This window comes from Rattus norvegicus, chromosome 16, assembly GCF_036323735.1.
Source record: "Rattus norvegicus strain BN/NHsdMcwi chromosome 16, GRCr8, whole genome shotgun sequence".
Taxonomy (NCBI): domain Eukaryota; kingdom Metazoa; phylum Chordata; class Mammalia; order Rodentia; family Muridae; genus Rattus; species Rattus norvegicus.
In genome coordinates, this window is record NC_086034.1 from 15694357 (window position 1) to 15721078 (window position 26722).

The following is a 26722-nucleotide window of genomic DNA, read 5'->3' on the forward strand; positions in this document are numbered from 1 at the left end:
AACCTAGTGTTGTTTTCTCATACCCCATACATTTATTTATTTATTTATTATTTATTTATTTATTCATTTATTATTTTATTTTATTTATTTATCTTTTCCTTTCTTGGATTCCGGAATCCAGTGTTTATCCATTTGGACTTTGTAGTTCTAGCCTCTCTCCTTCTTGCTGTCCTACTGAATCAGCTTCCTTTCTTGTTTCTGCTGTGAACTTCTACTTAATTGTTTAATTTGTTTAATTTTTCAATGAGATAACTGCATCATCTGCATTCTCCATCTTGTTCAGAGTAAAATTAAAGTCCATTGAATGACCTAATATGTTTGAACTCTGATTACCAACCACACTTCCCAGCCATTCCACTACATTGCATTTGCTGCCCCACTGATGTCCTGGAATATATGTAGGTCAGACCTTATAGGGCTTTTTAGGTGATAATCTCCAAAAAGCTTTAAAAATAGGAATTTATTTTAATTCAGCAATGTTTGCTTCCTAATTCAACCCAAAATCATAAGTAAATATACACAATGATTTTAATTTTAATCATTCCAGCATTATTTTAATATCCAAAAGCAGAAAACTAAAAGCTTAAGCATTCCATAAAAGTCATAGGTGAATACATGAATTGTTTGCATTGAACTGAATAGATTTACTAAAATTGATGCTGCTACTTATTTTAATAGTTGGACTTTTACCATATACTTCTGTGACTGTATTAAGATATAATGTGAATATATTTCTTTTCTAGTAACACATACCTTCAATCATGTAATTTATAAACAGTGGACCTCTAATTGTTAGAGACTTGGGGAATAGAAACACCACATTCTAAGGTGAAGCATATGTACTGTAAGGTGAGGCTTGATGCTTTCTTGCTTCCAGCATTAAAGTTAGAAATAGAACACAGAACACTGAGTCTTTTGTAAGAATGTCCTGATCATCTGCAAGACAGTCTACCTTTCAAGAATATGGCACTGAAGTTTAATTTGCAACGCGAATTTTCAAGGACACAGATTTAAGTCATAAAGTGAACCCAGCCCTACCTATATCCCATGTCATACCAAATACAATAAATATATAATCTGCCATAAATATTACACAGTTATTCAAAAAGTCACTAATAAAGGTATTATTTTCAAACTTGTATTAAGCACTTATCTAAAGATTTTATTTATCATCCTTTTCTATTTACTCCAAAACTTAGAAAGAACCACTGACTTTTAACCTATGAGAAAGAATTAAAAAGACTTTACAAAAAACACTTTCAAATTCTGTTGATCCACTATGATTATAAATATTGTTTCACTTTAATAAGAGCTTGTTTACATGACAGGCACTCACATAAGCTTAAATATGATCTCAGTACATGCAACATTTTAAGTGTTTGTCCCTTTACTAGAGAAGGATGCTGAGGAAAAAGTAACCCAGTTCATTGTGCCAATATTCTCCTCAATATTCAGCATTTCTGACTTGACAGCTTTTACACTGTGTATAGGAAGAGTATGTGTTGTGATTGTACAAATGGATTATAAATACTTGTAAAGGCAAGTATGTTTAAGAGTAAATATCTTCGATATGTATTGTGATACTAAGATCACGTTTTATATGATCGAATATAGTATATTTCTGCATCATCCTTTCCCATATATCCAGGCTCTCTTTTTATAAAATACAACACTTACAACATCTTTTTTTCTTTGAAGTCTACATTCACAATCCAGAAAGCAGTGTCCTTGTTTTTCCTGGAAACTTGCTGAAATGATGCATCCCGGACCCCTCCTCCATTCCCCGGTCGTTTTGCATGCCTTCTGCATTTGAATATTGCCCACAAGGTTCAGGAAGCTTACTGAACCTTAAGAAGTTCCATCCTTTAGCTGCAGTTGTAGGTGTGCTCAACATGCCTAAGGAAACTGGGTTTCATCCCAGCACCTTGAAAAGTCAGGTATGACCTCAAAACTCTTAAAACATCTAAGGATGTAATATTTCTTTTCTCTTAGTAGTTTGTTGTTCTCTTTGTTTTGGATTGGGTTCTAAACTGATTCTGGTGTTCAAGAGCACAGAGCTTGTTTTCTCGAATGATACAAACAATGGCATTTGGCTGTCTTGTGTGGAGTCTTGCTTAAGACCTATCCTTTTAAACAAGTTACACAAAAACGTAGGTAAATTATAGACTGTGTTTTCTCACGGTGTTGGAAAGAATTATTTATATTTAAGTCTCTGCCTTTCACATCTGTGATTTCACCATGAAGTCTGCTTCCCTTTTCAGCTCTTGTGTGGGCTTTGGTTGTGGGGAGGTGCCTTTGGCATCTAGGGAGAGTCTCTGGTCCCTTCACTTTGGAGATAACTCAGTGACAAAAACTTTTCCATGACAGGAGCTGGCAAAGAGGTATGTGATGCCTGGGAAGCTGTCACATCTGTCAGACAGTTTTTCATCTGTAGGAGGGGCAGAATTCTCAAGCTGGAGAATTCCCACATGTTTCTTTTCTATTTCTTTCTGAAACATATGTTGACAGTGCCTGGTTCCTTGGAAAGGTACCTTCTAGAAGGAATACATATAAAGAGTTACTTAAGGCTGACAATATTATTCCCAGATAAAAAATTTTATACACTTCAATGGGTAGTGTGTAATGGGTAAAATCACTGTGTCCAGACACCCATATCCAACTTCCTGTCTGAGACCCTATCAGCAGGATGGAGCTTAAAGGTTAGGCACTTAAGTACAGACAAGTAGGTAAAAGATTATCTTGGTCTGCTGGCCTTTACATCCATCCTCTTGCTAATGGTTGAACCCCTCAGGTCCTATCCTAGCACCAAGCAGTTGCCCCTCAAGTTTGCAGGGTCCCATTGTACTCTCATCTCTTCAACAGTCCTTGTATTTCTTAACACATTAAGTCACACCATGTGACTTTTCAAGCACAACATTTTCTGTTTCTCTAAGATCGAATCTTTCCATAGTTTGCCTTTTCCATTGTTTGTTTTTGTGGTGGTTGTTGGTTTCACCTTTTCATTTATTTCTCTCAGAGAATTGCACCGTGGGTCCTGCCACTAACCATTCCTGTTAGACACTTTTCATGCATACTCCTAGTTCTACCTGTCTTGCCCCACCCACCAACGCCCCCTCTCTTTCTCTTTCATGTGGCTTGAGTCCCTGACACTTAATGCTTATATTGCCTTTTATTTTCACTTGATGCTGATTTCTGATACCACAATCACATATATCATTCTGTCCTTCCTGTCCAGAGACGTGAATCCCCTCTCTTCTACCCATTTACCATATGCTCAGAACAGACCAATGCTGTGTCTCACTCCTACGGGTGCTAATGCTTTAACTGGTTGTCCTTGATAATTTAGAAGAGAAGGAGAGAGATTAAGGAGCATTTAAATATTGCAACAGCAAACTTGTTATTCAGCTTTCTGTCATAATGAATATCAGTTGTGATGGGGATGAAGTTGTCATGACACACAATTCCTTGTACTGCTCTTTACAGTTTTCATCAGAGGTGGGTAGAAGCCTGAAAGAATATAAGACTTCTGAGTCTGTCTTCAGTTTTCCTGCTTATCCTCACTATATCTGTGCCACAATCACCTGAAAGAAAGAAATAATATGAGGCATTCTTCCTACTGTTAGGGCAGAAAAACCATAAGTGTATTGAGTCCTTACATTGTCATGGATTCTATTAACATAATCTGTTCAATAGACCAAATTCCCATGCAGAAATCAATAGTGCACATTAGGCAGTTGTCCTCAAACTTCATTGTCTTCCTCTTTCTCTTCCTTTTCCTCCATGTTTCTGTTCTGTCTCTGTTTAATCTCCCTCGGTAATGTACTTGATGTGAATAAAACATAATCATAATAGGCCATACATTCCAAAGCAACTTTCAAATATGAATGCACAATCATCATTTTGGCTCATAAAAATCCTTATACACATAGTAAGTGTAGTTTTCATCCTCATCAGAGAAACTTCTCTTTGTAACAGACCAAGACCTTTATAGAAAGCCACAGCTAATCAAAATGCAGGGTTTAGAGCCCAGTCTCAATGGATACATCAACAAAACACTTCTTCATGTAAGGCTCAGAGAACTTTGTAGAAAAGAAGGAAGAAAAATTATAAGAGACAGAAGATAAGGACATGTCTTGTGAGATTGTATCTCCTAGTAATTTAAAGGCTACACCCATAAAGTCAACATGACTGTCTAAACATGACTTCGTCAAAGACAATAGCTGTAGACATCCAAAAGCATACAGAGAAAAGACCATGAGGCCCCAACCAACACCAAGAATTAAACGCGAATAAATGCTGTGTGTGGGAGAGTCTTGCCCAGGGTCAATATGCTGCCAATTGGTTATCCAAGACAAAACAGTCAACCTTGAAATCAGATATACAAGGAACATTAGAATATTGAACAGGTTTTACTTAATAAAAATATATGTCTATACATATCTGCATGTAATAACAATTAGTGAGAAAAGAGGCCATGATTTCTAAAGATAGCAAGAAAGAGAATATGAAAGGGTTTGGAGGGAAGAGAGTGAGAGATGATGAAATTAGATTATAAACATAAAACCTAAAGGATTACAAATGCAAAGCATCATAAAAACCCATGACTTTCCATCATCGCACAACTTCGATGTAGTTTTTCAGAAGGTAATTCACACTCTGAGTACCTAATTGTGGATCATTTCAAGGCATCACTCTAATGATCAGGGGTCCCGGGTTTTTGTCTGTTGTGGACTGCTCTCATCCATCTTGCTTTCCACCTGTCCTGACATTGTCATCTATAACGAGTTCACACCTTTAATTTGTGCTTCTCTGTGCTATCACTATGTTATCTGGCAGTAGAAAATGAATACTCTATAACGCACACATTAGTCCCATGGCCCAACAGACCTGAAATATTACTGGAAAACCTTGTAAATCAGAAGTGATCTTTATAGTTAGACTCTGCACAAGTGAGGAGCTCCCAAGGTATTGGTAAATGCCTCCTGTGTAGGGCGTTCACAGCTCGGGATTTCAGAGAGGCAGTGATAGCTCCCAATGAGAATACACACCCTCAATTTTATGAAATGATGTAGAAAACCACGTTCATCTGTATCAAGAGGGAGTATACGTTTACATATCTGTTTACTTATGTAATTTGGATTTATTTCACAAATTAGAATTTAACACTATGTGTGTTAAGTGAATACCTATTTGTAATTGTGGCCATCCAACACAATCATGAGCAAATAACCTTTCTTACAATCAGAATGTGTTTTAGTTTATTATTTATTTTACTTTAATGTAAATATGTGCTTTACTTGCAAGTATGAGAACCATATTTATGCTTCATACTTGCCAAGTTCAGAAAGTGGTATTAGGTTCCCTGAAACTAGAATCATAAACCATTTAAACTACAGTATGGCTGCTCGAAATTGAGCCTGAGGCCTCTGCAGGATCATTAAGTACTTTTAACAGTCTCTCCAGGTCCCGTAATCTGCTTTTAAAGTTAACATATGAACTCTTTGCAATACTTTTTGACATTTTAATTGTAATTAGAGGGCATGTACCAAAATAGAACCCGCCTCTCATTTTTCTGTCTCTATATCTTCCTAAATAAGATAACAGGACTTTTTCTGTCAAACAACCTATTATGATCATCTAAACCTGATACATGAATAAGTTGGACATTAATATATTTGGAAATACATTTAGTAAAAACAAAGAATTTATTGTAAAATGTGACTGTTGTACAGTTAAGAGTAGCAGTGGTCTTTACTAGACAACATTTCTTTATGATTTTATAATCTATGCTAATAAAAACTTTATAACAGTGGTAGTAAATCACCAGTTTATTATTGGCGATTTGAGCTTCAGGTTAAAACTTCATGGATAGTAATGTGAGAGCCAGAGTTTGAGCTCAAGCATAACTTATGTGCCGGTTACTCCGTTTACTTCCAGTCTATTTCATTTTATGTATTTTGTTAAAAATATTAGAAAGCATAGACTCATGACCCCTTGGAGAAAGTATGCAGAATTTTATTTAACAACCTGACTAGTTTTGTTGGTAAATTTTTCTCTTTGCCCTGGGACCAAAATTACTTCGATAAACTAAAGTCAAGTTACTATATATTAGCCCAAAGATATTTCACACATGGTATTTTTATAGATTACATACACTGATTTGATACACAAATATGTATGCAGGTAAGTGTAAACACACATATCATAACATGATGAAATTTGTCAAAATTAAATTAAAATCTATTTGTGATATTTTATAGTAGTTGTGGAATCCTTTGACTTCAGATCTACCCTTGTTTATATCAGGAGCTCCAGGCTAAGCAGTCCTATATAGTCAGGAAGGGAGAAGTGTTGATACATATATCAGAATAGCTTGTTTCTAGGAAAATGATTTGTTTGTTATTTCTCTTGCACTTTTCCTAAGAAATTAGTGTCTCACTAAACTAAGTCTCCTGTATTAGGCCTTAGAATTCTGTTGTTCCAAATAGGGCCACTGGCATTCCTCTTGCTTGATTCCTGATTCTTGAAGGAACACTGCTTGTTCAAGAGTTGTCAGGACAAGCTCTTGTGAACAGCTCAGCGTGATAGAGGGAGGGCTGTGTAGCTCGAAGTCTTCTACTTAGCAGTGTTTTGGCTCATTTTATCACTAAAATGGAAAGCCACAAGCTAACTGAAATTCTGGAACTGAAGATGACCCTATCTGTCCAGACAAGGCTGGATGTATCTCTACAGCTACATTCAGATTGGTTTCTCCAGAACAGCGCTGGACTGTGACAATATCCACTTTATCAAAGTGTATGAAGTGAAGGAGCCCACAGGAATCAAGCCTCTGTTTATAGGATACCCTTGATAGTGCTTAAAATGACATCCTGGTAAGGAAAGCAAAAGTCAAAGCAAGGGAAAGTATAACAGATGAAATGAGGCAAAAGGAAGCCTCAAGAGGCCATAGACATCATAGGCAACCAGACAGATGATCAGATAACAGGCAGGGGTAGCACCTTGTAGCTTAGTGAACATTTGCAGGTCTTATTAAGGAGTAACAGGCAATGTTACATTGATTCAGTTGTAAAGTATATTATGGCTTTGAGTTTCGGGGCTTTTCCTTTTGCTCAAATTTATAAGTATAGACTACATTTTTGAAGATGTCCCTGAAAACCAAGTGTACTTCAGATCAATGTCATATCTCAAGTCTCACTAGTAGCAGAATGTCTGACATAGTCTATCTGAGGTACAATATCATAAAAATCAAGTTTTAGTAGATAGAAATAAGAGAGGAGCCTACCAGTTTTATAACGTGGTATCCTGCCAGACAGATTCTTTGCTGGACTAGAATGTAGACAAGAAAGGTGTGTGAACAGGAGTCCAGAGCTCTGGCTTGAAATGAGACTGCCATAGATTATGCCTAGGAGTTTATTACATCATTATCAAGATGATATTGAGGTTCAACAGGGGCAGAGGAAACCCTGGAGAGGTGTGCAGAGTGTATGCACACACATAAAATGCCTATGGATCTGATCAGAGGAAATGCTAGTCAGAATTCTCTGGGGTCCAGGGAGATAGACATTTCAAATTGTTTGACAGTACAGTGCAGTATAGGGTATAGGAAACTTTTTTTTGTATACTGTGCTTTGTTATCAGGAAGTTAAATAGAATCACACAGAGCAGGTGTTTACAGTTCAGAATACATTTGACTCCTCCTTTTCCCTGTGAACAATTCCATTCTCAGTGCATTTTCCATTTCTGCAAGAAACTCGGAGGCTATTAACTGATTTACACATGCTTTCTCAGAGCAAAGCAGCCTGAATAGAAAACCTCTACACCAAACTTGCTCTGTCAGCTCCAGTAAAGTATTTTCCACACAAATAAACTACCATGTGTCGACACAATTCCCACCCATGCTGCTGAAGTCACTCTAGGAGAGGACAGACGGTGATTTCCAGCCAGATAGATGTGCATTAATAGTAATTGTCTTGTGAAGATTAAACTCCCCAGAGCTGCAGGGTGCCTGCTAACAGGGTGAGTAATCCGGACTGTCTGTCACTCGGTAAAAAAATAAAGTGTTGCTCCAAGCAGGAAAAGTCCAGGATCCATTAGCTCCCATTAAATCCTTGGCTCTCTCTGTTTCTTTCTTACCTCATTAATCCAGGCAGCTTCCCTTGTCTCCAGACCTTCCTTTCTCCCACTATCCTCTTTTTACACTCATCTGATTGGTCTAGAAGACCTATCTGATCCCGCACTAATTTGCAGAGCCAGTGTGCTAAGTTCACTGGAGGATGGATGGATGTTAAGGAGGAATTGATGATGGAGAAGGATGCATGTCGTTCATCTACAAAGAAAAGTTTACACGGTTTTGAGACTGGAAAGACTGACTTAGTGACATTTGTAAAGGATCCCATGGTTAAAATTTTAAAATTCAAGTGGATAAAAAAATCCTGCTCAATCCCACTCAAGCTCATGTGGTCTGTCTTATCCTTCTGAAAGAATAAAAATGCAGCTAAGAAGTCAGAAGTTTAAAAAAGCCCCAAATACCTCAAATTCCAGACCCTGCCCTCTACCTGTACTAGCTGACCATAAAGTTAGATTAAAATCTTAGAGAATAATCTTGAGAAGCAGGAAGCTCCTCCTTGTGGTTTTTCATTAGTATTTTCGACACTTTCCAATGACGCCATCCCTGCCCCCTTGGGTTGTGGTTTCTCTCTTTAAATACCCTTTCTCCCAGCCTTTTGGGGTCGAACTCCACTGCCCCTGCGTGGGATACGAGTCTCCACCCCAGTGCACTGGTTCCTATCAATAAACCTCATGTTTGTTACAGCAAGGACGGTCTCACGTGAGTTCTTGGGGGGTCGCATCATCCCAAGACTTAAGTGAGGGTCTCCCTGCTCCGGGGGTCTTTCACTTCATTTCTTTTTTTATCATCACTCCAGGGTCTTACAAATCTAAGTCTGGCCAAATTACATCATTCCTCTAGAAGGAGAGAAGAATCCTTGATTCCTTGTCATTTCCACAGAGTGGATTGTCATTTCTTAGATCCAACTCTAGTATTAATGCTCTTTTCTAGGCAAAAGCATTTGTGAACGGGTATTGAAGCAAAACTGCATGCCTCTATTTGAGCCAATCTATCCCAGTACCATGTATGTGCCTTCCTCTTGCTCTCTAAACAATCCTCCATACTCACCACCTTTACACTGTATGTTGCTTCACTGTCTACTGAACTCATCTCAAGAAATGTCTTAGCTAGAAAATCAAATCTTGGCTCAGTTCTTTCTTTCTTTTTTTTTTAAACATAGCAAATGAATACAGAGATCTGCTTGCCTTTGTAAACACAGACAATAAACTAGCTGTGTGGTATCCCATACTGAGATCACCATTTCCACCACACCTGGATCTAAATTGACTCTGTACCAGACTTTCCTTGAACTCTAAAATCTGTCTTCTTTGTAAGCACAAACAATGAGTTGAGCTTGGGGGAAGGGGTTTCCTGTTCAGAGATTACTACTCCCTCACTTTCTGATGTTCCTTCTGAACCATGAGCCTTGTTTTTTTTTTTATGTTTTTTTTAAACTATTCTTTTCCCTTTCACCTACTCATTAGTGCATCTGTCTCTCTTCCTTTGGGTTCATGAGGTCTCTCATACAGTTCCTTTATGTTGCATCTTTATATTTGGTATAGTTGAGAAATCCTGTTTATATATTCTTGAACTGGTATCTTCAGAGTTCTTTCCTACAGCCTTAAGAGCTGTTCAGAAGGTGGCAGTGTTCACCACCTTGCTGATAAACATTAGCCACATTCCTCTTCTCCTGGTCTTCATGTTGTGTCTGTCATGGAGTCATTAACTTTGGCAAGGAGAGCATTTTCCAATAACTTGGTTGTTGTTGTAAAAATATAAAAATAAAAAGAGTAATGCTGTCTTTTACCCCACTTGGTCTGCACTTCAGTGCCCCAAGATATCTGCTAGATATCTTGGTGGAAACACATCCCAACTCTGCGGCAGCCCAGATCAGTCACCCCACGCTCCATTACATTACTTAAATCTACACATAAAAGAACACACAACACAATAATCTTTGACCCAATTGGTAAGATATAATTGCCCACTTAAACGTACAAAGACCAGTACCATCCATGCCTTAAGAATATTAATAACAACCTGTAAATACACAGAGTAGAATCTTAACGTCAGCCTCCATAATTCTGCCACGCCATCTCTCCTTCTCCCTCCTGTCTCCTCCTTTCCGTTCCAGTCTCCTCCTCTTCCTTCATATTTCTCTTTCGCCCATCCTTCCTTCTCCTCCAATGACAAGCCTCCTTCTATCCTGAACCTGCCTCACCTGTATTTTACAAATTCAATTGGGAGAAGGTTCTGGTGAAATCACCTGATTCCTGAGTACAGGACTAGCAGCTGTCCTTGAGGCAGTGGAATTAGCATCAAAATATAGATAACTCCAGGGCAAACCACGACACTTGGTAGGAAGAATATTTCCCAGAGAAGGACCATAAAGTGAAATATATACATTATTATACAAACCAGCCTTATGCTGTCAACACTCATGTGGGCACATACCCTGAAAGCTTTGCTACAGGATTGGGAACTGTGTCATGACATCCCTTCTGCATCTATGCAGGACTTGGCCGATGGTATTATCAGTAGTTCTTTCTGAGTCTGTTTGATCAAATGAGACAGAGTACAGTCTCACTCATTACTCTACTTCCAGAATACCACACACTGTTTGCAAAATAGCAAGGTGCTTGCTCTATGTGTAAATGAATAGAGAATCAGTGTTAATTTGTTGGCTTCCTTTTTCAGCATCGGATTCCATTACATATAAGAATGCTTGATAAATACTCTTATTACAACATCCAATATTGAGGACCCTGGTGACTGATTTAAAATTGAAAGGTTATTGGTTTGTTTCATTTGCTTTCAGAGAAAGGAGAATGCATGTGAAAACAAGTACAATAGTCACACTCTCTTACATTCTATACTGATGTTTTAAAATGCAAACTTTTATTCTCTGTAGTAAGCAAATCAAAGATGAGTGGAATGTTTGCTGTCTGTTTTTATAAAGATTTGTTTATTTTTATTTTGTGTTTATAAGTGTTTGCCAGCATCTATAGATGTGCTTTATTTAAGGGTCTTGTTTCTACAGAGGAAAGAAAAAGAATGACTTATACCCCAGAAGTTATGAATGATTTGAGGGACCATGTGAGTACTGATGACCCAACTTGGCTCCTCTGCAAAAAAAGTGCTGTTAACCACTGAGTCTTCTATCCAGCCCACATACACCTTCCCTATCATACATCATGGCCCCCACAATTGAGATGATATTTCAAGAATTCCAAACCTATGAATGGATATATTTAGATATCTCTATAAAATTATCCTAGAGTGGATTATTTTTACTGCTTTCTTATTTATATATTGATTCTTCAATATATCTTTTTTGAAGATAGATTCCTCTCCTGTACATTATATCCTGATTATATATTCTCCTCCATCTACTCTTGCCAGGTCCTCCCTTTCTCCCCTGCCCTCTGGTTCTTTTCCCTTTCTCTCTTTCACTAGAAAAGAAAAGGGTTCTGAGAAATAACAAACAAACACGACAAGATAAAAAAAACGATAAAGGAACAAGCTATCGTACTGAATTGGACATGGCAGTCTAACAGGAAAAAACAAGTTCTAAGGACAGACACAGAAGTCACTTCTCACTTTCAGAAGTTCCATAAAAACACTAGGCTGCAGTACAACACTAAGTTATCGTACTATAATAACTATTCAGAGGACCTTGTGCCGACTATGCAAGACTCGTGCTTGCTGCTTCAGTGTATGTGAGCTCGTATGTACCTTGCCTAATTGATTCAATGGGATATGTTCTCCTGGTTCCTGGTATTTTCTATCTCCTCGGGCTCTTTAATATTTCTGTTTCATCTTAGGCATGATTTTCTGAGCTCAGAGGGGAAGGACTTAACAGAAACCTCTAATTTAGACTCACTCTCCATATAATATATCTTTTTTTTGAAGATAGATTCCTCTCCTGTATAATATATTCTGATTATATATTCCCCTCCATCTACTCTTCCCAGTTCTTCTCTTTCCACCTTGACCTCTGGCTCTATTCTCTTTCTTTCTTTCACTAGAAAAGGGTTCTGAGAAATAAACAATCATGACAAGATAAAAGACTTGGGTCTGACTATGGGTGTCTGCTTCTGTTCCCTCTGACTTCCTGAGGAATTCTCTTCAATTATAAATGGAAAAGTCACTAATTTATTCACAGAGCAAACTGTTATAAGGGATTATTTTGTTTGTTCACTTGCTTGTTTAAGACCAGTAGTGTTGATTTTATCTGAGGTCCCTGGACTGTTTAGTCTTTGGTTCTTGGTTACCTAAGCATTGTCAGGTATTAATTCTTCCTCATGGAGTAGGCCTCAGATCAATTCAGGTTTTGGCTGGCTACTTGCCACAATGGTGTCAAGTTCTGTGACACCATTGCCCTAGCATATTTTGTAGGCAGAACATATTTTAGGTCAAATACTTAGTGGCTGGTTTGGTGCCCACATTTTTTTCCCAAGATTTACAAAGTACCTTTCTGAATCAAAGAGACTGGAATGTATGAGTGACAGTTCCATATAGACAGCAGCTGGAATTCATGTTCAATGAGTTGTGTGGGTGTTGGTCTGAGCAATGGTACCCTGCTGTCAGTTTGCAGAGAGCAACTCTTTGTCTTAGCAACAGCTTCGGTTGTTAGGAGATTTCCATGGGACAAGCCTTTGCCAACACTCATAACAAATGTAACCAACCAAGTCCCATTACTAGAATCACTCATACTAAATGTGACCAACTCCCCACCCTGGCTAAAAGAGATAGGAGGTTGAGTCTCTGTATCTCCCATTACTAGGAGCCTTCATTGGGGTCACCTTCACAGATTCCAGGAAGTATCCATTGCATTAGGTTTCCACAGCACCTTTGAAATGCCCCACCTCAAATTCCAGACATCTCTCCACAACCTGATTCACTTGCCCTCATTCCTGCTTTTGTGGTCTACCCATAAAACCTGTTATATCTGCCACTTTCTGTGAGATCGCTGTATCCCTGCTACACCCTTTCTCTTTGCACCTCTGTAGACCAACTTTTTCTGGTCTATAGATTGCAACTTAGTTATCATTTAGTTAATGCCTAATACCTGTAGTGATAAATAATAAAAAAAATGCATCATCTTCCCACACTACAACTGTCTACTCCAACCTGGTGGTTCTGAAATCTTTCTACTTTACTCACTAAGTTCCCATGGTAGGTCATTACCATGCCAGCCCCATATAATGACTGCCACTTTCCCGGTTAGTTGTCACATTTCCCAGTAACCCAGTAAAATCAAAACTCTTCAGGCTTGTAATTTATCAATCAGATTTATATCCGTAAATTCTCACCCCACCAAACATTCCACACAATAAACTCAGAGCCAATTGATATTGATACAAACTGCCCACCTAGATAAAACAAATTGTCCTGTAATGATCCATCCCTTATAAGATTTTCATAGCTACCCGTGGCTATTTAAAGCCACATGGATCTGGGTCATCCTTCTCTTCCTCCATCGTCCTCCTCCTCCGCTCCGTACTCTCTTCTCTCCTTCTCTCCCCCACAACCTCGACGTCCTGCCTATGCCTCACCCAATGATTGGTCCCCTGAAATCTTTATTCACTAACAGAAGGCCCTTGCTACAAATACCCCCTTATAAGCAGACATTTACCATATTTACCTTTCCAGATCTGATTTATTTCACTCAGGATAATATTTTGTCATTTCACGCATTTGTGTGCAAATGTTATGACATCTTTTTTTTTAACAACTGAGTAATACACCATCATGTAAATGTTCCACCCTTTCTTTTTTCATTCTCCTGTTAATGGAAATATAGATTATTCATAGTTTTTGGCTGTTATGAATAAAGCCAAAATGAATATATTTGTGCAAGTACACTTGTAGTAGGATGAAACATTCTTTGGATATATGCCCAAGAGTGATACAACTGAGTTTTGAGGTAGATTGATTCCCATTTTTCTGAGGAATAGCCATATTGCTTTCCATAGTGGCTGAAATTTTACTCCCACCAGCAATAGAATAGTGTTCCCTTTGCTCTACATCTCACCAGCATGCCCTTTCACTTACATTATTGATCATAGTTATTCTGACTGATGTAAAAGTAATCTCATAGTAGTTTTGATTTGCATTTCCCTAATGGCTAAGGGTGTTGAACATTTCTTTAAATGATTCTTAGGTTTATGTGATTCATCTGTTAAGAATTCTCTGTTTAGATATGTCCCCCCATTTGATCTGTCTGTCTATCTATTTATCCATCCATCCATCTCTTTGTTTGTTTGCTTGTTAATATTATTTTACACTGGACTACAATTTCTCATCCCTACTCTGGAATTTTTTTAATACTTAGTTTTTTGAGTCCTATATATATATTTTGGATATTATACTTCAACTGGGTATAGAATTTGTGTAGGCTGACTGGTTTTTTTTGTCCTATTTACACTCTCCTTTGTCATATGTTTCTTTAATTTCATGAGATCCCATTTATTAGTTGCTGATCTTAGTGCCTGTATAATCGATGTTCTATTCAGAATGTTGTTTCTTGTGCCAGTGTATTCAAAGCTATTCTCCAATTTCTTCTTAATCAGACTCAGTGTATCTAATTTTATATTGAACTCTTTGGTCCACTTGGACTTGAGTTTTGTGAAGGGTGGTAAATATGGATCTATTTGCACTCTTCTACATTCAGATATCTAATTTGATGGTAACCATTTTTTAAAGATGCTTCTCTTTCTCTCTTTCTCTCTCTCTCTCTCTCTCTTTCTCTCTCTCTCTCTCATGTGTGTGTGTGTGTGTGTGTGTGTGTGTGTGTGTGTACTCACATACATAAAATAAATAAATCCTAAAAGGATTTAAAAAAAAAGTTCAGGTCTTCATAGTTGTGGGGATTCATGTGTGTTTAATCAGTCCATTCTACTGATCAATTTCTTTATGCCAATGCTGTGCTGTATTTATTACTATAGCTCTGTAGAATAACTTGAAATCAGGGATGGTGGGTGATACATCTCCCATTTCTTTTATTGTTCAGAATTGTATTGGCTTTTAGTTCAGATTGACTTTTGTTTTTCATATGGAATTGAGTATTGTCCTTTTAAGGGCTATAAAGAATTGTGTTTGAATTTTGATGGAGAATGCATTGAATCTGTATATTGCTTTTGGTGGTATAGACATTTTTATTGTGTTTATACTACAATCTATGAGCATGGGAAACCATTTCATCTTTTGATATATTCTTAAATTTTTTTTCAGAGACTTGAAGTTTTTTATAGTACAGACTTTCACTTCACTGCTTAAAATTATCCCAAGATACTTTATATTAACCAAGGCTATTGTTAAAGGTATTATTTCCCATATTTCTTTCTCAGTCTGTTTGTAATTAGTATATAGAAAGACTACTGATGTTTTAGCTAATTTTTTGTATAGCTACTTTACTAAAAGTGTTTATCATGTACAGAAGTTTCCTGGTGGGATTTTTAGAATCATTTACCTACACTATCATATCATCTACAATAACGATCTTATGACTTCTTTCTTTTCCAGTTGTATCCCCTTGATCTCCTTTAGTTTTCATATTGCCCTAGACCAGTACAATATAATATATATGGAAAGATGGACAACCTTTCCTTGTTCCTGATCTTAGTGGCATTGTTTTGAATTTCTCTTCATTTAATTTGATATTTGCTATAGGTGTGCTTTACTATGTTTCCATGTCTCTTATATCTCCAGGACATTTTTTCTGAAGCATTGTTGGATTTTTTTAAAAGACTTTTTCTACCTCTAATTCTGCTTTTGTTTGCTTCTTTCTTTTTGGTCCTTTTTTGCTTGTTTGTTTCAATTTATTTACATGGTAGATTACATTTACAGATTTCTATGTATTGAATCATCCTTGCTTTTCTGGGATAAAGCCTACTGGATAGTGGTACATGGCCTTTTTGATGTGTTCTTGGATTGGATTTAGGTTCCAAATATTTTGTTGGAGATATATATATCTGTGTGTGTGTGTGTGTGTGTGTGTGTGTGTGTGTGTGTGTGTGTGTGTGTGTGCGCGCGTGTGTGTGTTCATGAGGAAAATTGTGCTATAATTCTCTTTCTTTGTAGAGTCTTTATGTAGTTTAGGTGTCTGGATAATTGTGGTCTCATGAAATGAACTTGGCTATGTTTTGTCTGTCTCTATTTTGTTGATTACTTAAAGAGATTTTACTTAAAGAAGAAAGCATTATCTTCTCTTTGAATATCTAGTAGAATTACGGATTAAAGAGCTCTGTTCTCTTTTGATTAGGAGACTTTTATTGATGGCTTCTATTTCACTGGGGTATATTAATTTATTCAAATTGTTTATCTGGTTTTCATTTAACTTTGTTAAGTTTTACATATGGAGAAATTCTCTATTTCCTTTAGGTTTTCCAATTTGGTGGTACATATGTTTTTAAAGGATGTTGTGATTTTTTGGATTTTCTTGGTATTTGTGGTTATGTCTTCTTTTTTATTTCTGATTTTATTAATTTGGATACTCTTTCTGGGTCTTTTAGATAGTTTGTATAAGGATTTGTCTGTCTTGTTGCTTTTCTCAAAAACACAACCATTTCATTGACTCTTTGCTTTGTTCTCTTTGTTTTATTGATTTCGGTCTCAATTTGATCATTTTTGCCCTCCACTTCTCTTTTATTTTGTTTTGTTTTTAAGTTTATTGAGGTTGTATTTTGCCTTGGGAAGAATTTAGAGACCTCTGGCAACCAAGATTAATTGGATTCATTTCAGCTTCCAATCCACTTCTCTTATATATGAATACTTTTTGTTGTTCTAGAGCTTTCAGGGGTCTTGTTAAACTACTAGTCTGAGATCATTCAAAGTTTTGTATGTAGGCACTTAGTGCAATGCTTTCCTCTTAATACCAGTTTTCCTGTGTTCCATACATTTAGTTATGCTGTATATTCATTTTCTTGAATTCTAAAAAGCCTTTAATTTCTTTATTTCTGTCTGACACAGTGATCATAGATTAGAGAGTTGTTCAGTTTCCCTGAGTTTTAGGTGTTTTATAGTTTCTGTTGTTGTTGAAACCCAGATTTAATCAGGGGTTAGTTCAATATTTTCTTTTTATTCAGACTTGCTTTGTCCCAAAGTATGTGATTAATTTTGGAGAAAAATTGCATGAAGTGCAGACTAGAACTTATATTCTTTTGTGTTTTGTTAAAATCTTCCATAAACACTTGTTAGGCCCATTTTGTTTATAATATCTGTTAGTTCCAGTATTTTTTTTGTTTGTTTAGATTTTGTGTGGATGGCCTGTCCATTGGTGAGAGTGGTACTAAAGTTCCCCATTACCTGTGTATGAGGGTCAATATGTGATTTAACCCATAGCATTGATTCTTTTACAAACCTGTGTACTTTGGTCTCTGGGGCATAAATATCATAAATTGAAATGTCATTTTAGTGGATTTTTTCCTTTGATAAGGATGCAGTTTTCATCCCTATCACTTTGATTAGTTTTCAGTTTGAAGTCTGTTTTATTACACATTAAACTGGCTATACCAGCTTGCTGTATATTTGCTTGAGAAAATATTTTCAGTCACTTCACCCTAAAGTAATATCTATCTTTTTGGTTGAGGTGTGTTTATGGGTAAAGCAGAAGAGTGGATCCTGTTTTTATATCCAGTATGTTAGCCTGTGTCTTTGGGAGCATTAATATTAAGAGGGTCCAAAACTAATGATTATTCATTTATTCTATTTTGTTGTTCTTGGTAGTGATGGTGGTAGTTTACGTATGTTTGTGTGTGTGCATGAGTGTGTGTGTTTGTATGTGAGTTTGCATGTGTGTGCTTCATTTCTTTTGCTTTGGTTGCTGTAAAATTATTTGCTTCCTATGTTTCCTGTGCATAATTTCACCTCCTTAAGTTGGAGTTTTCATTCTAGCCCATTCTATAGGGCTGGCTTTATAGATAGATTTGTTTTAAATTTTATTTTATCATGGCATATTTTGTTTTCTCCCTATATGGTGATTTGAAGTTTTGCTGGTTATAGTAATTTGGGCTCTCATCTGTGGTTCCTTAGTACATAGTCTATCTTTCCAGTATATAGTCTATCTTTCCAGGCTCTTCTGGCTTTTAGAGTCTCTATTGAGAAGTCAGGTATACTTTTTACTGTTCAGTCATTATATGTTACTTACTTTTCTCCCCTTGCAACTTTTAACAATCTTTCTTTTTTTGTATATTTAGTGTTTTGATTATTCTGGAGCGAGGGGACTTTCTTTTCTGGTCCAATCTATTTGGTGCTCTGTGTGCTTCCTGAAACTTTATAGGTATCTTCTTTAGGTTAGGAAATTTTTCTTCCATTATTTTGTTGAAGACATTTTTCTGGCCCTTTGATTAGGTTTCTTCTCCTTCCTTTATACCTATTATTTTAAGTTTGGTCCTTTCACAATGTGCTGGATTTTCTGGATGATTAGTATTAGGAGTTTTTTAAGATGTTATACTTTATTTGACCACTGTATCCATTCCCACTATCATACTTTCAGGAACTGAGATTCTCCCTTCCACGTCTTGTTTATTGTTTGTGAAGTTTGCCTCAGTAGTGCCTCTTTGAGTTCCTAAATTCTTCATACCCAGAATTCCATCAGTTTGTGTTTTCTTTGTTGCCTGTGTTTCCAATTTTAGGTCTTGGGTAGTTTTATTTATTTTCTTACACTGTTTACATTTTCTTGGACTTCCTTAATGGATTTATTCATTTCTTCTTTAAGTATCTCTCTCATATTATAAGGGTTGTTTTAAGGTCTTTTTCTTAGACTTCAGCTATGTGAATATATCCACAGCCTGCTGATGTAGGATAGCTGAGTTCTTTTAGTTGCCATTGTTGCCAGGGGTACTATTGATTCTGTTTTTATGCTGATGTTTTGGCACCTGGGTTTGGAATGATGAAAGTTCTAGATGCTGGTTTTTGGCTTTGTCTTTATTGGCTGATTATTGTTTTGTCCTTGTTTTCTCTTTCCTTTCTGGATTCTCAGAGTTGTGGTGGCTGCCTGTTGCCTGTTTTCCTAGACTGTTTGGCATGTATGTTCACAGGAAATGCTTTCTGTTATTGGAAGCTGAGTAGTTGAGTTGGAGGAAGGAAGGTTGAAGGAGAAGGTCTTTGTGATCCACTGGGGATGGATCAGAGCAGAAAGGAAGCTCACACCAGATTTTTAGCTACAGTTCTGGGAATAGGACAGGGTAACTTGAGTCCTCCTTAGGAGAGTTGTAAATGTGCCTCCTTGTAAATCTGCCTTCAGTCTTCTTATTGCCCTAGGTAGGATGGCTTTTGTGTTATGTGAGGTGCCTGTTGGAACTAGAGTCACAGCCAGAGGGGAAAGGAGGGAATAGTCTGGGGATCCATAGGAGATGTGGGCGGGAAAGGGGAGAAGACTGCAGCTGTTGTTTTGGTGAAATACTAAAGAAGAGATTGTAAGATTGGGTCTGGATGAACAGAGAGACAGAGAAAGACTGAGAGCACCCTGCCTTTTTGTATTCATGGCAGCCATGGCCCATCTTCAATACATCTTAACAGAAATAGAAGCAGAGCATTGATTTCTGATTTTCTATATTATTTAGCTTTCCATATTATTTACATTTTAGTGCTACTATATTTTCGATTGTCCTACTTTAATTTTGATATGTGTGTGTGTGTGTGTGTGTGTGTATATATATATATATATATATATATATATATATTCATTGATGCCTTTTTGAATGCAAGGAATAACAAAAGAAGTTGAAATGTATCATGAGCTGTAATATTCAGAGAAATAATTGGAGAATATATTTTATTTTCAACATTTAGCCATTATAATCAACTTTAATCATCAAAGCTGCCTTGGAGTCTTTAGTATTTTAACATTAATTTCAAAATAATTTATTCTATTATTACACTGACTTTCACTCTGATGTAAATGAACTTAATAAGATGAAGCACAAATTTAATGTTAGAGCAGAAACATAATAGAAATTGGATCCCAATGAGTACACTTGAAAGCAGAGTCTTTTTGGCTGGCTTCTGTGGAGGGATTTTCATTTCCTTTAATACATATCACAGACTTGTCACTTCAGCAAGAAGGAAGATAAAAATTCTAATCTAATGAAATACTTTTGCATTTCACTGATAGCTTATATTTGAGTTTATTTGCACTGGAAATGAGTTGTTCTGAAAACACTGGCACCAAAGGGTTAAACTTGCAACTGGGATCATACACACATGAGCAAACAAGCTGCTTTTTCCACACAGCCTTGGTTCCACAGATATTTCTCTGACTGAACCCCCGACCCCTTTTTCAATTAAACATGAAGTCATGATCTTTGCTTAATCCCAATTTCTGACAACTATAAGTAGTTTCACTTCATTATTGTCATTAAGTAGGATCTGCATTAGGAAATAGAGTAAAAAATCAAGTGTGCCTATTTAACTCTTGAATCCCAAATAAACGTTTGTTGGTGTTGCAACAATCAAATTGAAAATGAGTAGAATATAAAATTATAACTCTAAGTCTGAGAATGTGTATTGTACAAATATGTAGTCAATTGGTCTCTGGACATTTCTCAGTCTTGTTCTTATTCCCAATCACAAAACTTTCTAATAGTCCCTATTAATTATAATATAAAAATAATATATCAAAGAAATGAAATATAATGCTTTGGAATCTTCAAGTACATGAAAAATAGTATGAGGGCCATTAAATACTTTATTATGTCATAGGTCAAGATATTATAAGTTCATTGTATGATTTTACATATTCATTAATGAAAAAGGGTGTTTTATAAAATATGTACCTTACTCAAGTGAGTTTTATGCCTTTCACTATTTGACTCTGTCATCTTCAGCTACTGTGAGGGGTCTTTGACTATTGGTTCTGTGATTTAGAGCACTGACAGCTCTTCTGGGTGCTCAAATGGTGATTCACAAACATCCTTAACTTAAGGTCTGAAGACTCTTCTGGCTTCATGGATATGAGCACTCATGTGGTTGGACATACAATCAGACAAAACATCCATACATGTAAAATAAATAATCACCTTAAAAGTTGCATGTAAATTCATATACACATACACTTGTATGTTACTATATTCTAGGCTACTGAACAATTTTGAGGGTCTCTCTTACTTGTTTCAAAATATAACATAATGTAACCTTTGTACATCATTGGTCCTGTGCTCAATCTCTATTACTTCTGTGTTCAAAGTAAAGAATTAACTTTCATTCTTGTCTTATTTCTTCCTGAATTGTATGATATGTTTATATTTCTCCTCATCTCTCTATCTTCAATTCTAAATGCTAAATATGGGAATTTTTTCTCTTAGACATGTTCAATTACAATTCTTTCTGAAGTAGAACAGGAATTCCAAGGATTACAAAAATCTGCATATACTTATAACATCAGGTCATCTCACCACAGCTTTAAAAGCACCACTTCTGTTTAGAAGCCATTTGATATATCATAGGGTCTACACTCCCATTGCTATCACTCCCACTACCGTTTTGGTCCTTGTTTACAGGCTGTAATTAAGACTATTTAATAAGCTAGTTTAAGAAACTAGCAATAAGTCTCTATAATGTCGCATTTATTTATGACAACAATATCTGTAACTAGAAACCATTTCTAAGCCCTTCTCAACTGTCAGAAACTCTGTTTTTTTATTTCATTAGAAATCATTACTAAACTATAACTCTTTGTATCAAAATAAAAATGTAGAGTCCAGTTCTTCAGTTATTAATTTTTAGCCTTATAATCTGCACTACTTTTCCTATATAGGCCAGAAGTCAACTTGCATTAGAAAATGTGCTATTACCAAGAAGCATGTCACCAAGACAACCGAATAGAACTGTCCAGAGTATGTCCTTCTGCAGAAATATCAATTGAGACAACTATCCAGGCATGAAATACCTTCATAAGAACTAAACAAAACAGGTGAGAGGTTACACCATCTACACATCACACAGAAATAAGAAAAGGCACATTGAAAAGGGTAGGAAAGACAGATTATATTACCTGAGGCACCTTTCGTTTATCTTCAGACACAATAGTGTAGAGAGAAATGCCCTGCATGTTGAAAAAAGAAAGGTAACAGAATTGAGACTTGTTTTAAAATCAATAACTCTAGACTTCCCTTAATAAAGAGAAATGTCAGCTGGCCTACAACACTCCAAATCTCATGACATTACCTACAGATAGAGCTTCCATACTTGCTGTGGTTCAAATCTGAAGAATCTCCCACAGGTTTGGGTTTTGAATTCTTGCTTTCTAACTAGGAACACTATTCTGAAAGGTTGTTGAATCTTTAGAAGGCAAGGCATTAGCATAGAAATAGGTCTCTGTGTGGAACAGTTTCTCTGACATCAAACCATTCATTTCTGCAGGGAAAGCTCCTTAAACCAGAAGGTAAGCAACTCAGAATCGTTTCATGAAATCCACAAAACTGACCAGATTCGGTAGGTTCTTCTCTCTTAAGAGTAAACAATAAGAACTATTGAGTGTCAGTCTTAGACGACCCAAGGTGCAAAGATGATGCTCAAAACAGATCAGTTGCCTTGAAGAAGCAGAAATCAGCCAGCTTCCCAGAAAAGCTTCAACTGGGTTACTTGGAAAGGACACTGTCAAACCTTTTAAGCTTCCAGCAAGCTGTATAGTAAATTCGAGGTTCCTGGCTTTTGTGAGCTATTATCTAAGATGGACTAGGCTTTGGTGTTGCAGCTGGCTGTGAGTCATTTCTACTTCTGGATACAATCATTCACCCATAGTCTTGTAAGTAACCCCAATAAAGTGAATTGGAATTTGGTGGTATCTGAATTTGGTCTGTCATGGGTCCTCTATCAGAGGTGAGTAGATATGTGTTGCCTCTCTCAAGGAAAACTCTTGCCACACAACAATTGTCGTGGATTCAATCATGTGTTGGTTCTTGTCCTGATTTATGCCTTGCGCTCCACTGCAATGTGAATGGCCTCGGTCATACATTCTGAATGCAGTGAACTAAGCAGTTTTGCCATGCCTTCCCTGCTGTGGTGGACTGAAACACATAGAACTGTTCTAGAGTAAGTCTTTCCCCTCTTGAGTTGTTTCCATTTGCATTGTAACAAGAAGGCAAAAGTATCTCGCACAGCCACATCTTAGAGCCAGCACAAATCCCATTGCCTCATGTTCCCTCTGAATTGTTTACATGAATAAAAATTTATATTTGATAATGAAAGTGTAAAATCCAATGAGAAGTGCCACAGCTTTGAAGTGGCTTTTCTAACTGCATAAAAGTTTATTGTGATGTGTAGACTGTGGATCTGGTTAAGTTTGCTATATAGTATTTTATGTTTGTAAGACCACTTTTTTAAAAATGATATATTTTATTTCTAAAGAGATATACAATATAAAAAACGTAAGGAGTGAAATAACAAATGTCAAATGTGCAAGAAGAGACTTTGCTCAGTGAGTAAAAGAGTAGACTACTCTTAAAGATAACTCTAGTTGGTCTCCTAGCACCCATGTAAAACAGCTTTCAAATTCCTACAATTGCAGTTCCATGGGCAACTGCATTCACATCGGTGTAAATAAAAATACTAAAAAGTGTCAAGTGTTTAAAGAGCTGAGTAAAGTGAAGATTTTTCTATGTTCTTGTCCAGAGAGTTGTGGCAAAAAAAGACACACTCAACCAAGAGTTGCGATGAAAGCAATGTGTCACATGAATTGCCAATACTTACACTAGTTAAAAGAAGAAAGAAACAAAAGAAAATAGAGCATCATTATATAAAAGAGTCAACTTATCAAGCAGGTACAACTTGGAAAATATATGTACTCAACATCATTGCATCTAACTATATAAAGCTAATACTAAAATATTTCAAAAAAATAACTTGATACTTTTAGAGGATATATATATATATGTATATATATATATGTATATGTATCAGTTTAGCAATAGTCAATTCCAAATATAAATCCAACAGGGAAAATTATAATTAAAATATTTAATACCAAATAGTCCTAATAGGCTTATATATATATATATATATATATATATATATATATATATATGAGAATCAGTTAACTCAATGTATGGAAATTAATAAATAGAGAATTATCCCATTCAGTACATGAATGACAAAACCACACAGTTATCACAATAGATATAAAAATGTATTTGAGAAAATAAAATATCTTTTCATAAGATACTGCCAGCAAATTTGGAGTAGAAAGTCACCTGTGACAAAGATTTCCTATGGTAAACTCAAGGTAGTATCAGTGGTGGGAAGTTGAATTTTTCTAAGATTATGATTAATACATGGATTTCTCCTCTTACATTCTGTTCAGCATAGTGTGCTCTAGCCTTCTAAACTGAAAAGGAATGTAATTGACTCTGTTTTTAGATGAGGTTCAATATAGCCAATTATTCAAGAAATTTATAGATTACCAAATTCTTGAGCAAAAGTTATCAGTATTTCTCAGTTTATCAGTGAACTATCTGAAAAAAATTAAGTTTTAAAAAATCAATTTGTTTTGGTTTAATTTCAAATACTTTAAAAGGTTTAAAAGAGAGAAAAGTCCTATACCCTGAAATCTATGAACCATTAATAAAATAAATTGAAGAGAAACAGAATGAAAAGTTATAGCATGCATAGTACTTCTTTTCTTTTTGTTGTTTGAGAATTTTATGCATACATGTAATGGTTTTTTGCTTGTTTGTTTGGTATTTTTTTGTTTGTTTGGTTTATTTTTATTTTTATTTTTTTGTACAGAACCATCCCTTTATTCTTCTTCTTTCCCCTACAATGAAGTGATTCTTTACAACATCCTGTGCTCCTTTTAAAGCCCATTGGTTCCTTGTGGTGCTGTCAGAATGTACATGAGGAACGTCTACTGAAGAAAGGAAAGCCTCTCAGAAGCCAAATACCTGAAGAAAACTCACTCTGCCTCTCATAAGAATCCATCAGTGGCCAATATCACCTCAGGTAGGAGCGACTTCATGCCTCTATGTTTAAAAGTTCAAACAATGACTTTTAAATATCTGAAGTAGACAATGCAATTTACAGATTCAAGGCAATCAAAATTTCATTGGTAAAACTCGAATAGTGGTAAAATTTCTGTGCATAAAAGTATGTGCCTGTTCGTATTTGTGGAAGCATTGTTCACAGTAGTCAATACATTGTGTCAACCTTAATGCTCATCCACAGGTGAATAGAAGAAAAAAAAAGATGTGATGTGAATGTCCAACATTATATCACTCAGTTTGTAACAAAGAAAATCTCATCATTTGTAAGGGACGTGGGGATAAACATGAAAATTGCTATACTCAGTAGATGAACCTGATATCAAAGGCCAATGCTGATTACCTCAGAAGTGAGCAATCTGGATGTAGAGTCAAGAGAATGTGGGTCTGCCTCCAGAACGCAGAGGTTAAAGCATATGCATAGTATTTTAAGTAACAGATAAAGGAGATAAATTCTTTTATTTTTCTCCATCTTTATTAACCTGGGTATTTCTTATTTACATTTTGATTGTTATTCTCTTTCCCGGTTTCCGGACCAACATCCCCCTAACCCCTCTCCCCCCTTCTATATGGGTGTTCCCCTTCCCATTCTCCCCCCATTACTGCCCTCCACCCAATAATCACGTTCACTGGGGGTTCAGTCTTGGCAGGACCAAGGGCTTCCCCTTCCACTGGTGCTCTTACTAGGCTATTCATTGCTACCTATGAGGTTGGAGCCCAGGGTCAGTCCATGTATAGTCTTTGGGTAGTGGCTTAGTCCCTGGAAGCTCTGGTTGCTTGGCATTGTTGTTCATAGGGGTCTTGAGCCCCTTCAAACTCTTTGAGTCCTTTCTTCGATTCCTTCAATGGGAGTCCCATTCTCAGTTCAGTGGTTTGCTGCTGGCATTCGCCTATATATCTCCTGTATTCTGGCTATGTCTCTCTGAAGAGATCTACATCCCGTTCCTGTCAGCCTGCACTCCTTTGCTTCATCCATCTTATCTAGTTTGGTGGCTGTATATGTATAGGCCACATGTGGGGCAGGCTCTGAATGGGTGTTCCTTCTGCCTCTGTTCTACACTTTGCCTCATTATTCCCTCCCAAGGGTATTCTTGTTCCCCTTTTAAAGAAGGAGTGAAGCATTCGCATTTTGGTCATCCTTCTTGAGTTTCATGTGTTCTTTGTATCTAGGGTAATTCGGGCACTTGGGCTAATATCCACTTATTAATGAGTGCATACCATGTGTGTTTTTGTTACTGAGTTACCTCACTCAGGATGATACTTTCCAGTTCCATCCATTTGCCTATGAATTTCATAAAGTCATTGTTTTTGATAACTGAGTAGTACTCCATTGTGCAGACGTACCACATTTTCTGTATCCATTCCTCTGTTGAAGGGATCTGGGTTCTTTCCAGCTTCTGGCTATTATAAATAAAGCTTCTATGAACATAGTGGAACATATGTCTTTGTTATATGTTGGGGCATCTTTTGGGTATATGCCCAAGCGAGGTATAGCTGGGTCCTCAGGTAGTTCAATGTCCAATTTTCTGAGGAACCTCCAGACTGATTTCCAGAATGGTTGTGCCAGTCTGCAATCCCACCAACAATGGAGGAGTGTTCCTCTTTCTCCACATCCTCACCAGCATCTGCTGTCACC

At 36.6% G+C, this 26722-nt stretch overlaps 1 long non-coding RNA gene across 50 annotated transcripts in view; it reads left to right on the top strand.

Annotated features, from left to right (window-relative positions):
* The window catches only part of LOC102556133 (uncharacterized), an 87758-nt gene that overhangs the window by 13705 nt on the left and 47331 nt on the right, over window positions 1-26722 (top strand). For 12 of the 50 annotated variants that reach the window (XR_010058589.1, XR_010058608.1, XR_010058610.1 and 9 more), the window contains 2 exons: window positions 21867-22022; window positions 24836-25048. This is a non-coding gene — a long non-coding RNA (uncharacterized LOC102556133). Of the gene's footprint in view, window positions 1-21866; window positions 22023-22471; window positions 22494-23722; window positions 23872-24835; window positions 25049-26722 lie in introns of all 50 variants that reach the window. The other 38 variants (XR_001841589.3, XR_010058576.1, XR_010058588.1 and 35 more) reach the window with 6 other exon arrangements.